Source organism: Acomys minous (assembly GCF_964271855.1).
Source record: "Acomys minous genome assembly, chromosome: 8".
NCBI classification, from domain to species: domain Eukaryota; kingdom Metazoa; phylum Chordata; class Mammalia; order Rodentia; family Muridae; genus Acomys; species Acomys minous.
Window position 1 is genome coordinate 60,070,612 of NC_140489.1, and position 14,569 is coordinate 60,085,180.

At 43.9% G+C, this 14,569-nt stretch overlaps 1 protein-coding gene across 2 annotated transcripts in view; it reads left to right on the forward strand.

Annotated features, from left to right (window-relative positions):
• The first annotated feature begins 10,266 nt into the window (after nucleotides 1-10,266).
• BAZ1A (bromodomain adjacent to zinc finger domain 1A) overlaps nucleotides 10,267-14,569 on the forward strand; it is a 116,065-nt gene continuing 111,762 nt past the window's right edge. The window contains exon 1 of one of the 2 annotated variants that reach the window (XM_084792349.1): nucleotides 10,267-10,344. The gene's annotated coding sequence lies outside the window, so the exon portion shown is untranslated. Of the gene's footprint in view, nucleotides 10,345-11,150; nucleotides 11,169-14,569 lie in introns of those variants that run through there. The other variant, XM_084792350.1, reaches the window with a different exon arrangement.

The window sequence follows — 14,569 nt, forward strand, 5'->3', positions numbered from 1 at the left end:
CACAAAGAAATGAGGGCAAGTCTGGATTCTGATCAAGCCCCGTTTATTGAAAAATTTCACAGAGTTTTTATAGGCATGGGGGCATGGGTATTTGCGTAAGCGAGGGTTGCTATGGATACCTGACTCTGGAATGCTCCAGCAGGTGTCTACCTTTACAGCTGATACAATCATAGAAGAGGGAGAAATTCCAGAGAGAAAGGGAAGTTGTAAAAGATCTGGTTAGTCAGGAAAAAGTTCCCGGAACTGCTGCTCGCAGGCAGCTGCCCTTTAATCTGATTTTACCAGTAGCCTTACTGGAAAAGCTAGTTTATAGCCAGAAAGGAGTAGCTCTTACTATGAGCTCAGGGGTCTTAGAATGACCATCCCCCACAATAAACCACAACAGGTGTCTAACTGCCGAACCATGACAGCTGGTTTCTGGTAAATGACAGACTGCTGGAGAAATAGGAGCCTAAAGGTGTAGGCTCTGACAAGATGGCTGAACACTGGCCATATGGCCTACTGTCCTCAACACCTTAATAAATGAATAAATGTAAAAAACATTTGCAAAAAAACCAAAGCTATCATTATGTTTAGCAACAGGAAATGTGTTTAGTAAACACTAGATACAGTGATAAACTACTTAAATTAGGGTCACCAGGTGTGGTGGCACACGCCTTTAATCCTAGCACTCAGGATTCGAAGCCAGCCTGGTTTACAAAGTGAGTTCAGGATAGCCAAGGCTAGACCGAGCAACCCTGTCTCAAAAAAACCAAAGCAAAGCTGGGCATGGTGGCGCATGCCTTTAATCCCAGCACTCTGGGAGGCAGAGGCAGGCAGTTGGAGGTCAGCCTGGTCTTCAAAGTAAGTCCAGGACAGCCAAGGCTACACAGAGAAATCCTGTCTCCAAAAACCAAAAACCAACCCCCCCCCCCAAAAAAAGCAAAACAAAACAAACAAAAAATAGTGCCAATGTTTTGGAAAGTCAGACAGTACTGCTAATGTCTTAGTTAAGGTTTTTGTTGCTGTAGTGAAACACCATGACCAAAAAGCAAGTTGAGGATGAAAGGATTTATTTGACTTGCACTTCCACATCATAGTCCATCACTGAAGGAAGTCAGGAAGGGAACTATATAAGGTTCTCTCCCTCTCAGATGACTTGCTTTGTGTCAAACTGACATAAAACTAGCCAGCACAGCTCTTTTATATAGTTGTGGCTATTTTTCCTTTATTGGATATTTACTCAAAAAAAAAAAAAGGTTTACAGAGACCCTCTTTCTAGTAAACAATACAAAAACATGTTTAGAGGTTATGGGTATAACCCATCTTTACAGTGTGTGCTAAATATGCATGTTACTGAGTAGTTTTCTCAAGTTTAGACTGTTCCATTTTGGAGGGAAAACTTAATACAGGATGTTTTACTTGTAGGTGGAACAGGATGTTCTAAGGGAAGGTGAAGTATAACAGAGAAGCTGATTCAGTCAGGAAGTAAACAATTCAACATAGCACAGGAAGTCCCTGAAACAGACTAGACTCACTAGCCCGTTTCCTCCCCAAGAGGATTATAAACAGTAGACTGCAGTACTCTCTGCCAAGCTGCTAGGAAGAAGCACCAGTGTGGAAGAAACAATGACCAGTTTAAGTGACTGGAAGAAGTTCAGGCCACTTGAAGCACCTGAAAAGGACACTCTCCAACTTGTTAAACTGCCTCCAGGCTGTGCAGTGTGCTTCAGACTTCCAGACACTGTGAGCTGTAACCCATGGTGGGGTGGGCTTTGGTTATGCAGCTGTCTTTGACTCATTTCTATTCCTTAACCCCTCACTCATAATTCTATAAGGAACCCAATAAACCTCACTGGCTTACCAAGTTAGCCTTCCTTCCTGGGTGAGTAAGGGTATGTGTTGATTCTTCCTAGGAAGAATCTCTCACACAATGATGCATGAGGGTTAACTCTTAGGATTTAATCCCTCAGAAAGAAACAAAGCATTTAGAACATTTCTACTAGACATTACCAAAGGTCTCACTTCTTCTAATGAAGAGAAAGTATATGGTAGGGCCAGATGTGGTGGCACACACTTTTAATCTCAGTACTAGGGAAGTTGAGGCAGGCAGATCTCTGTAAATTCAAGGCCAGCCTGGTCTATATATGGAGCTCCAGGACAGCCATGTAGTGAAGGAGGGAAAGAGGAATGAGGGAGGGAGAGAGGGAGGAAAGGAGGGGGGGAGAGAGAGAAAGAGAGATCTAAAAAAACAAACCCAGCAAAACCAAAATAAACAATATGTCAGGAAGTGTCAAAACATATCTGAAGTTTAAAAACTAACCTACCAACAAATTCTATGATCTTGAGTAAGTCATTAATGATTGTTTGACTACTGCTTTCTCTTCTACAATCTAGGGGGTGAGAATGTATCCCCAGCCTAGCTGAAATGGGAGATTGCAGGTGATAAAATAATGGAGGTGTAAGCCAGCACTTTGGAAGGCAGAGTGCAATAGACTGTAATTCTTGTTATAAAGATAGTTTCCAAATCATGGTAGGGAGGATAGGAGACCCAGTGCCAGTGTGTACACAGCCATTTATGGCTCTACATAGACAGATACACCTTTCACCAATCTCTTTATTCAGGTGTTGTCCACATTGAGAGGGGTGGGGGGCGGAATGTGTCTGCATGTTTGCAGGGCAAGACTTTCAGGAGTCAGTTCTCTCCTTCTGCCACTAGAGTTGCAGGGATCAAACTCAGTCTTGGCAGCAAGTGCCCACTGAGCCTTCCCAATATCTGAGCCCCATAAATATTATTATAGCACAGCCGTATATACATCAGCCTAACAGAAGATGGAAACAGGAAAGCCAAGGGATTGCAGCAATAGAATGTTTGGCTGTGTTACACTCAGGGCTTAGTGGAAAGTAGCTGATAACCTGTAGCTCCGCTCAGTTTCATTGACTGGATGAGAAACCTACTAGTCTAGTTCTCAAATTCTGGATCATTCTGGAGTTTTCCAGAGCAGACTTTGCATAGGTCTAAGAGACTCAACTCAGGGGAGTGAGTGTAACCCTAAGAGCAGAGTCATTGTAGACTTTCCTGGGTATTCTGATTGGTCACAGAACACGTCTGCTGCTCAGGATTTCCTACCTCTGCCCACACACACACACACACACACACACACACACACACACACACACACACACACACACGTCCGTAGACTTAGACTACTAGCTGACAAAGAAGGGCATATGCTTTTATAGGGATAAAAAAAAAATGTATAAAACAGTGCAAAGGCCTGGCAGGCTACAGTAGGGAATTTTACAGACTTATTTTTCTAAAACTGCAACAGAAGTATGAGAGTGCGTGTCTTACATGGTTCAAGGTAGAAAATAAATCCACTGTGGCTGTTTTGAGAAATGTGTGAGTTTTTATGTAGAAACCATACAGAAAACTGACCCATCTGTGCATCCCCCACCCTTGTGCCTTGAGCTCATCTTTTAAAAAAGGTTTAGCTCTTCTGCTTTACGACTTTATCTCATTTCTTCCCATCTGTATCAATGACAGGGTGAGGGGTCCCCATTCCTCATCTTCAGCTAACACCCCTTTCACAGTGGTCATTTCCTACCCCCTCCCCTCTCTAGGGCGTGACTATATAGTTCCGACTGGCCTAGGACACACAGAGATCTGCCTTCCACTCCCTCCCGGGTCATCCAAGTCACACACCACCACACCTGCTGCTCGCCCTCTCCCACCCCTCTCTCTCATCAAACATTTTTTTTAAAAAGATTTATTTATTTATTATGTATACAGTGTACACCTGCAGGCCAGTAGAAAGCACCAGATCTCATTACAGATGGTTGTGAGCCACCATGTGGTTGCTGGGAATTGAACTCAGGACCTCTGGAAGAGAGGACAGTGCTCTTAACCTCTAAGCCATCTCTCCAGCCCAAAACATTTTTAAAATTTATGTTCTTTTATTTATATTTATGTATGAGTATTTCGCCCGCATGTATGTACATGCACCATGTGTGTGCCTCTTGACTTCAGAGGCCAGAAGAATGAGCCGATTCCCTGGAACTGGAGTTAGGAATGGTTGTGAACCATCACTGGGATCCAGGTGGTCCTCAAGAACAGGAAGTGCTCTCAACCACTGTGTCATCTCTCCAGCCCTCTGGCCAATCTTCACGAGCATACCTAACTCCCTGACTCTAATGTTCTCTCCTCCCTGGCCTAGAGCTTCTCATCCATACTGAGTCTGTCTGCTTCTGACTTGCTGGGGGTGGGGTGGGGTGGTGGGCATGGCTCTTGTGATTTGTTACACTGCAAATTCGTGCCCACCAAGTTTCAAATTTATGCCCACAGGTCCCCAGTGCACCCTTCCATCTTACTTTGTTTCCTCACTTCCAGTCTCTTCTCATTTTTTTTTTTGTAGTAGTCACTCAGACACTTTCTATTTCATTTCCTCAAATTCAACCACTAACGTAAACAGATGGGCAGAAACTTAGGATGGTTCGACTTGAGAAATTTCCATATATCAAGGTGTGAAAGCAACTGGTACCTACTGAAAAAGAAATTGTGCTTTGAATGTGAATTTCAGTCTTCTGGAGCTAGCTGTGGGCAGCATGCGAGCCCCTTGGAATGCTGGGCAGCTGTCACAGCTCCCAGGAAACCATGAAATCACAGCGGGGAGCAGCAGACACGTGTCAGGCCAAAATGTTGCTGGAATGTTTAGGGTGTTTTGTTTTCAGATACAAGAATAAATTACATGAGATATTCTACATTTTATTACAAAATAGGCTTTGTGATAGATAAGTTTGGCTAGCTATAGGTTAATATAGTTCTTCTGAATATGTTCAAAGCAGGCTGAGCTAAACGCAATGCTGTCCAGTAGATTAGCTGTCTTATGTGCTTAGACCAAATATTTTCAGCCGACCCTAAGTGTATGGGGTGTAGCCCCACCATAGTTTAAAAAGCATCGGTATGAGGCAGGTATTGTGGCACACGCCCTTTAATCCCAGCACTCAGAAGGCAGAGGCAGGCAGATCTCTGTGAGTTCGAGGACAACCTGGTCTACAAAGTGACTCCAGGGCAGCCAAGGCTAATAAAGAGAAACCCTGTCTCGAAAAACAAAAACAAAAAGCATCGGTATATAATTCTATTTTATGAGTCCATATTTTTCTTCCTATCTGATGGTTATCGGTGTTCTAAAGCCCTCTCTTCTTTTTATGTATTTATTTTACATATGCGCGCTCTGTCTGTATGTTCACCTGCATGCTGCAAGACGGCATCAGATCCCAGTGTAGATGGTTGTGATCCACCATGTGATTGCTGGGTACTGAACTCAGGACCTCTGAAAGAATAGACAGTGCTCTTAACCACAGGGCCATCTCTCCAGCCCTCTAAAGCCCTGCCTACCATTTTCTGTTTGGTTGTTTGGTTGGTCGGTTTTGTGTTTTCAGGACAAGATTTCTCTGTGAAATGCTGGGGCCCCTTGCCTTCTGAAAGCTCCAGTACTCAGGAGGCAGAGGCAGGTAGATCCCTGTGAGTTCAAGGACAGCCTGGTTAACAAAGAGACACCAGGACAGCCAGGGCTGTTACACAGAGAAAACTCATCTTGAAAAACCAAAAATAAAAAATAACAAAAAATTTTTTAAAAGTGTCTCTTTTTTTAGTCCTGGCTAGCCTAGAACTCTTCTGTAGACCAGGCCAGCCTCTAACTCACAGATCTGCCTGCTTCTGCCTCCAAAGTCCTGTGATTGAAGGCGTGTAACACCATGCTCAGTTTCATTTAAGGAGTACTTTTTTTGTTGTTTTGGCTTTTTTTCCCCCAAGATTGGGTTTCTTTGTATAGCCCTGGCTGTCCTGTACACTCACAGAGACCAGCCTGCCTCTGCCTCCCTGGGTGCTGGGATTACAGGTGTGCACCACTGTGCCTGGCCTAAGGAATACTTTCTAAGAGATTATTTTATGTGTATAGCATTTTGCCTGTATAAATGTCTGTGGCTTTGGAGGCCAGAAGGCATTGGATCCTCTGAAAGTGGAGGTACAAATGGTTTATTATGTGGGTGCTAGAAACTGAACCCGGGGTCTCTGCAAGAGCATAAAAAATGCTTTTTTAAACTACTGAACAATCTCTTCAGCCTCCTAAGGAATAAATTTTACCTTATTTCAGCCAGTGAAAATATTCTTAAATCGTAATTCCAAGATAAAAATAGTCTGTTGTCTTCTTTGTATAATCATCAGAATTAATATGTAGAGATCTTGATCCAATATTAAGTTTTATGTATGCAAAAGTGTTTTGACTGAGTGCCTGGTGCCCACAGAGGCCAGAAGAGGGCACTGGATCCTCTGAACAGGAGTAAGAGATGGTTGTAAGACAGCAAATAGATGCTAGCGACTGAACCTGGGTCCACTAGATGTGCAGCCAGTACTCTTAATTCTTGAGTCTCTCTTGAACCCCAGTATCACACTTTGATACAGGCCAGAATGCATCGTGAGCACTCTCCCTACAGCCTGTGACTCTAAGTGTGATCTGAGTACCAACCCCACTGATATTACTTGGGAGACTATTATGAACTGCTAATCTTAGTTCCCAGACCAGACTTGCTAAATCAAACCCTGCATTTTAACAACCCCTCCCCAATTTACTGTGCACATGTTAAAGTTGAAGAGCAGTGTACAGGAGGAACTCTCCCCTAGGGGAGCAATTGCTGACTTTCACTGCACATTAAATTCACCTGGGGGAGCTTTTGAACACTCCTGAGGACTGGGCCTGCTCCCTTAGAGACTCATTTAATTGGCTGGTGGTTGGTGCCTTTGGCACTGGTAGTTTTAAAGCCCCCTAATTGCATCGGGGTTGAGAGGGAGCGCTCTACAATTACAGGCTGCCATTGTTAGGGTTCTGGTTATTTCAAAAGCAGGAAGGATGCGTTTGTCTTCTAATGGGGTGTCCCTGGAAAACAACAGGGATCTGAGAGCATCACACACGAAACTGTGTTCCCAGGACTTCATGGTTCCCAGGACTGCCTGGCTTGTCAAAAAGCCTGGCCATTTCTTTGGTGTCCTTGATAAACAAATTTTACTTCCTGCTAATTACCTTCCTGTACAGCTTTCTGTTCTGACACCCATTTAAAATGTTCTGCCTTAAGCCCGGCGTGGTGGCGCATGCCTTTAATCCCTGCACTTGGGAGGCAGTGTGAGTTCGAGGCCAGCCTGGTCTACAAAGGGAGTCCAGGCCAGCCAAGGCTACACAGAGAAACCTTGTCTGGGGGGCGGGGGGGAGCTCCTGCCTTGCCTGCTTACTGTAAGGACTCACAGATGTACTCCTGTCTGGATGTCTGCCCTCTGCTTTAAATATTTTTGTCATGGGATGGAGAAGGCTCGCTCAGTGTTTAAGAACACTTGTTGGTTTGGCAGAGGACCGGAGTTCAGTTTTTAGCACCCACAGGGTGGCTCACCACCACCTGTAACCCCAGTTGCAGGTGATCGAATGTCCCCTTCTTGCCTGTGTTGGCTCTTGCCTGCGTGTAATACACATACATACACTCAGGCACAAACACGTACCGTAGTATTCCTTAAAAATTCTGGCTATGAGCCAGGGCACTTGCTGTGAGTTCGACGCCAGCCTGGTCTACAAAGTGAGTCCAGGACAACCAGGGCTACACAGAGAAACCCTGACTCGAAAAACAAACAAACAAAATCTTGCCATGAACCGGATATAATCTGACTTCTCGCTACTAGTTTCTGTTTTGGTTTGAGAAATTTTAATTCCTTGGCAGCTGAAATTGCATAGCCATAAATAGTTTTTACTGTAGCCATCAGTTCTGCTCATTGTTCAACCATAATGAAAAATGAAAGCAGGTTCCAGATTCTCCTTTTAAGCCCACCAAATGACCTTATCAAAAAAAGTGTAGGGTGTCGGGCGGTGGTGGTACATGACTGTAATCCCAGCACTCTGGAGGCAGAGGCAGAGGTAGGTGGATCGCTGTGAGTTTGAGGCCAGCCTGGTCTACAAAGCAGGTCCAGGACAGCCCAGGCTACACAGAGAAACCCTGTCTTGAAAAACCAAAACCAACCAACCAACCAAACAAACAAACAAACCAAAAGAAAAAGGGTGTGGGCATATGACTGGGATACAGCTTAGCAACACGGCATAAATAAGTAAATGAAAGGAATTCATTTAGAATGGTACTCTGAGAACCTGTGTTGTTTTCTAATGATCACCTTGCATTTCCATCAATGCTCATAGTATGCAAATATTTTTCATTTTATATTTTATGTGTATAGGAGTTTTATACACACAAAAAAATTTATTTACACTATCATGTCTATCTCAGAAATCTCTTATATTAATATAGATATTTACTATTTGGGGTATTACATAAATTTCAGTTTGGGGACATATAAAGTGTCAAAAACAGACTTGGACTCAACAAATAATTATCCATCATAATAGCTTAAAAGTTGCCTTTTTATCTAGACATGGTGATGCACACCTTAATTCCAACACTGAGGAGGTAGAGGATCTCTATAAATTCGAAGCTTGCCTGATCCACATCATAAATTCAAGGCCAGCCAGTGTTATATAATGGGACTATTTCAAAAGAAAAAAATTTTTTGTGTGTCTTTTTCTACTTCCCAACAGCAGTAGAGAAAAATGCTCCTAAGGGTGATTGTGTGGTTTAAAACTCATTCCAGGGCCAGTCGCCAAATTCATGTCCAGATCATCAACAGGCAGAAAGAATGAGCAATGTAGGTTATTGTATACTTTGCAGCTCTAAGTGACAGAGGTGGGATTTGAACTCAAGCCTCACTGACTTCAAAGAACACCCTGCAAAATGCTCCTTTTTCTCTTAACGTTCTGTGGTACTTACTGTTCTTTGAGTTAAAGCTAGCTTTCATCCCTTCAAGCTAGCAGACTAGTGCAGATTCTCACTGACTTGAAAGGCTTCGAACACTAACTAGAGCCAGGCGTAGTGGCGCACACCTGTAATCCCAGTGCTCAGGAAGCAAAGGCAGGGGGAATCTCTGTGAATTCAAGGCCGGCCTGGTCTACAGAGTGAGTTCCAGGACATCCAGGGTTACACAGAGAAACCCTGTCTAAAAAACAAACAAACAAAAATTAGAAAAAAGACAGAAAAGAAAAAGCAACCACAACGAGCCGGGCGTGGTGGTGCACACCTTTAATCCCAGCACTGAGGAGGCAGAGGCAGGTGGATCGCTGTGAGTTCGAGGCCGGCCTGGTCTACAAAGTGAGTTCAGGATGGCCAAGGCTACACAGAGAAACCCTGTCTCGAAAAACAAACAAACAAAAAAAAGCAACCACTAAGTAGTTTTTATCTTTGTCTATATGTGTGCTGGTTGTTTTCCAAAGCTTAGTGCTTAGCTGGCTATAGTGACTGACATGTGCAGCACTAGCATTTGGCAAGCTGAGGCAGGAGGATTGTCTTGTTTTGAGGACAGACTGAGCTACATGCCAGTCCTGGGTCAGCCTGGTGTACATATGTGCAAGTAAATGTGTGAGACATTTATTGAGAAAAACAAAAAGTAAACTGGGCATGGTAGTGACGGCTTTAACTCTTGGTATTGGGGTGACAGAAGTAGGCAGATCTCTGAGTTCTAGGCCAGCCTGGTCTACATATTGAGCTTTAGGACAGCTAGAGCTATGTAGAGAAACTCTATCTCAAAAACAAAACAAAAAGTAAAACAAAACAAAATCTGTTGCTTTCCTTCAGTGAGAGAGAGAGGACAATAAAAACAGCATTAAAGGTGTAGGCTCTGACAAGATGGCTGAACAGTGGCCATATGGCCTACCGTCCCCAACACTGAGCCAGTGGAGGGATCAAGCCCAGGACTTGGTGTGAGATAGACTCCACTCCACTGGCAGCCCTCTGCTCTGCTGAGGCACTGGTGGACTCAGGGCCACCCACAAGGCTGCCTGTCTGCCCTTGCTTTCCAATCTCAGCATCCTGCTTGCATCTGACACAAACAGAAACATGGACCTGCATTTGTCCCTAAAGGCCCCAGTCTTAGACAACATTTTCTTTTGGATCGCAGCACCCACGAGAGTCCATTTCTTGTGGACCAAGAATAACAGGAAAGACAGCTGCCTTTCTTCTGATAATTTATTTCAGTGCTCAGCCATTGTCACGTCTAGTAAGCGGTTTAGCACACACACCTTTGCTTCCCTATACCTGACAGTGAGCGGCCTTGCCACAGCAATGTGGGCTTGGCTACTTCTCATTAATCTTAATAGAATGTTGAGCTTGCACGGCTTTAGGTTACTGGTTTTTAACTGCTGGAAAGAGAAGACCAGTAAATAGAACACATTCCCAGCCATTTGACAGTCAGTCAGCCTGTAACTTTCCAACGCCAAAGCAAAGGTAATTACTGAAGTATTTCTTAGCGGTTTCGAGCGTTTTATTATCTGAGATTGCACGTAGCGTATAAGATCTGCCACATTTAAATGGTTACTGTTCAGGAGGCTCACTCTGTTCTCTCCCGGGTCTGGGAGGAAAGCCAGTAGAGAAGCAAGGCAGTGATGAAGAAAGAAGGCGAAGGGGAAGAGAGAACTAAATTTCAACAGAGCAGCTAGCAAGGCAGATGGGATTCTGCCATGTGGCTGGGAAGCTATTTTTAAGGAGCCGGTTAGAGGGGAGATAAGTGATCTCAGGCAAGTGGCACCTTCTTACTGATGGAGCCTTGGGGCCAAATGCACATCTGATCCTCATCACCTGGCACTCATGAGGTACTTTTCGTTCTCACCGAGATCAAAGATCATAATTTCCGCAGGATAGCTGTCTTAGTAGGTTCACCTTTGCTGTGATGAAACACCATGACCAAAGCAAGTTGGGGAGGAAAGAGTTTATTCAGTGGATGATTCCACATCACAGCTCATCACTGAAGGAAGTCAGGACAGGAGCTCTAACCTGGAGGCGGGAGCTGCTGCAGAGGCCGTGGAGGGGTGCTGCTCATGGCTTGCTACCCTAGGCTTCTTTTTCAGCCTGCTTTCTTATAGAATCAAAGCCAAGGAGTGGCATTACCCACAATAGGCTGGGCCCTCCCCCATCAATCAGTAATTAAGAAAATGTCCTACAGTCAGATCTTAGGGAGGCATTTGCTCAACTGAGGTTCCCTCCTTTCAGATAACTCCAGCTTGTGTCCAGTTGAAATCAAGCCTGCCAGCATACTTTCTTTCATATCCTAGGTTAGTGTCAGAGTCACCTTGCAAACAGGGATGACCTTGAACTTGTGCTACTCCTTTCTCCGCATCCCAAATGCTGGGATCACAGTCATGGGCCACCGAGCTGTCTCAGCCTGCGGGGTCTTCAATGGGTACCTGTGGAGGGGGCAGACAAGTGGGGGGACAGGAGACACAAAGAAACGAGGGCAAGTCTGGATTCTGATCAAGCCCCGTTTATTGAAAAATTTCACAGAGTTTTTATAGGCATGGGGGCATGGGTATTTGCGTAAGCGAGGGTTGCTATGGATACCTAACTCTGGAATGCTCCAGCAGGTGTCTATTTTTACAGCTGATATAATCACAGATGAGGGAGAAATTCCAGAGAGAAAGGGAAGTTGTAAAAGATCTGGTTAGTCAGGAAAAAGTTCCTGCAACTGCTGCTCGCAGGCAGCTGCCCTTTAATCTGACTTTACCAGTAGTCTTACTGGAAAAGCTAGTTTATAGCCAGAAAGGAGTAGCTCTTACTATGAGCTCAGGGGTCTTAGAATGACCGTCCCCCACAATAAACCACAACAAGTGTCTAACTGCCAAACCACAACAGGGTCAGCTGGTTTCTGGTAAATGACAGACTGCTGGAAAAATAGGAGCCTAAAGGTGTAGGCTCTGACAAGATGGCTGAACAGTGGTCATATGGCCTACCGTCCCCAACACTGAGCCAGTGGAGGGATCAAGCCCAGGACTTGGTGTGAGATAGACTCCACTTCACTGACTGAGCCAAGTCCCCAGTCTTCAACCTGTCTGTGTAATTGAGAAATTTGCAATCCCCATTACTCAATAGACAGGCTAGCAGGAGCGGCCAGAGCAGTTGCCCCAAGGCCCTCCAAGCTCAGGGTAGTTGGGTTTACCTGATATTTAATTGCAAAAGACTTTGGAAGACAGGATCACCAATCAAATGGGAACATAGTACTGTGATGTTGTGACTGTGTAATATTCAGCTTCAGTGCTGTTTGGAATCAACTGCATACGAGGAATACCTGTGGGTTCCTTGAAATGTTCTGAAACGGGTAAGGTTTTTCCCTCTACAAATCCTTTCTTTTTCCCTGAGCCACCTTTCTGCATTCTCCATTTTCACCCCTTTGGCTTTTTGTTCCCACTTCCCTAACTGCCTATTGGCCTGTTACAGACTCAATCAGCTTGGCCTTTGGTTCTCTCTCCCTGTTGGGCTCCAATGTTTTAGTTCTTTTGAGACTTGTAAAAATTGGTGGGTGATGACAAACTAATTTAAACTAACATATTAATGACTGACAGCACCTAGGGAATTAGTGGAAGAGGTTTGGGGAAGGTCACTTCCCTGTGGCTTCCCAGATCCACCTGAGCAACAGCCTAATTAGCTTACCTCCAAGAGTGTTGCTGTTCACATTAATTGACAAGCACGCTACATTAGGAAAGACATGGTTTAAATGTGAAATAGTTCTTTGTTAAGGAAGCTCTTCTTTGGGTTTTACTGTGTCTCACGGGCAATAAGAACCTAAGCAAACACTCTCTTGCTAAGCAGCATGCCCAACCCTCATGACCAGACTGCTAAACTACAGGACTTAGTTTTAATTTCTCTGTGAAGTTTTACATTTATTTATCTATGGTGGGGATCTTGTGTGTTAGAGGGCAACTTTTGAGAGATGGTTCTTGCCGGGCGTGGTGGCGCATGCCTTTAATCCCACAGCACTTGGGAGGCAGAGGCAGGCGGATCACTGTGAAGTCCCGGAGATTGACCCTAGATTAGGTTTGGCAACAAGTCCCTTTACACGTTGATCCATCTTACCTGTCCACTCTTTGAAGTTTTATAATTGGTATAAGATTTGGGCATAACTTTGAAAGCAGAATTTTTTTGTAGGTGTATTTAAAGGTACCCATTGGATACCATCATTTAGAGAGTTTAATTATTTTTCTGTACAATTTGAATCATGTATTTCCCTCAATTAAATAAGCATTTCTTTCCTTTTTTTGGTGTGGTGTGTGTTTGCATGCACACACACTTGAGAGCACTACAGGTTGACATCAGATTTGTTTTGTTTGAGACAGGGTTTCTCTGTGTTGTCTTGGCTGTACTGCAATGAGAGCTTATCTAAATGTAGTAAGTATTTATGATGGCTCAGAGATTCAGAGCACTTGCTGTCCTTGCAGAGGACCTGGTATCAGTTCTCAGCAGTCACATTGTAGCTCACAACCATGTATAACTTTAGTGCCAAGGGATCCAGTTCCCTTTTCTGGCCTTCGCAAGTACTAGGCATACAAGTGGTACACAGACATACACGGACAAAACACCCATACACATAAAATACATCTAAATAAATACATAGATAAATGTAACTGTACGTTTAAAGGTGAAGATAATTATATTTCCTTTCCATATTGCATCAAATTATAAACATAAATTAGACCAATATTATCAGCATTTAATGAATCAAATATAACAGTCAGAAGTAACTTAGTGAACTCTATTTATTCCATTTCATCCACTGAAAATAAATATTCCTGTCTATGAGTTCTTTCCACATTTGTGTATGCCATATTAGATCCATTCATTTATTTCACATAGATTTGTTACGTCTCTTTAATAAGCTTAGCTCAAAGTGATATTTGAGCATGATAATCTTAGTTTTTATTTTTATTTTGTTGTTTTGTTTTTGAGCAAGGGCCTCACTGTGTACTTCTGGCTAGCCTGGAACTCATAGAGAGTTTGCCTCTGCCTCTTACATGCTGGGACTAAAGGCATGCATCACCAAGCCTTTAATCAGAAAAAACAAAAAAACAAAAAACCCACAAACAACCCAGGATTCATATTTTGACAAATACATCTCTAGCGACAGTGTTTCTGGACAATCCAGAAAAATCTAAGGTCCCGTGTTGCCCAGTGTTTGCATTGCACGAACACAAAAGACTTTGTATAAAGGATCAAGTGATCTGGGCACGGTGGCACATACCTTTAATCCAGCACTCAGGGAGGCAGAGGCAGGTAGATCGCTGTGAGTTTGGAGCCAGCCTGGTCTACAAAGGGAGTCCAGGACAACCAAGGCTACAGAGTGAAATCATGTCTCTAAAAAACAGGACAAAACAAAAGGATGGAGTGGTTTACTGACTACTCTGTGTTGAGCTCCTTATAAATACCATAACTAATCTCTACAGCACATCCTGCAGGCGAGTGCTAGCATTTTCACATAGACGCAGAACCCGAGGATTCAGGTAGACCTGAAGTAGGTGGTAATTTGTTAAAGCTAAAATGGCTGCTGTGTGCCAGAACTGGCCCGATACCAAAGCCTGTAGTAGTAAGTCAGCTCCAAAAATGTATAATGCCCTTTATGTCTTGCAACGTGCAGGCATCTGTGGTTAAGATAGTTTTTAGCCGGGTGTGGTAGCATACGCCAGGA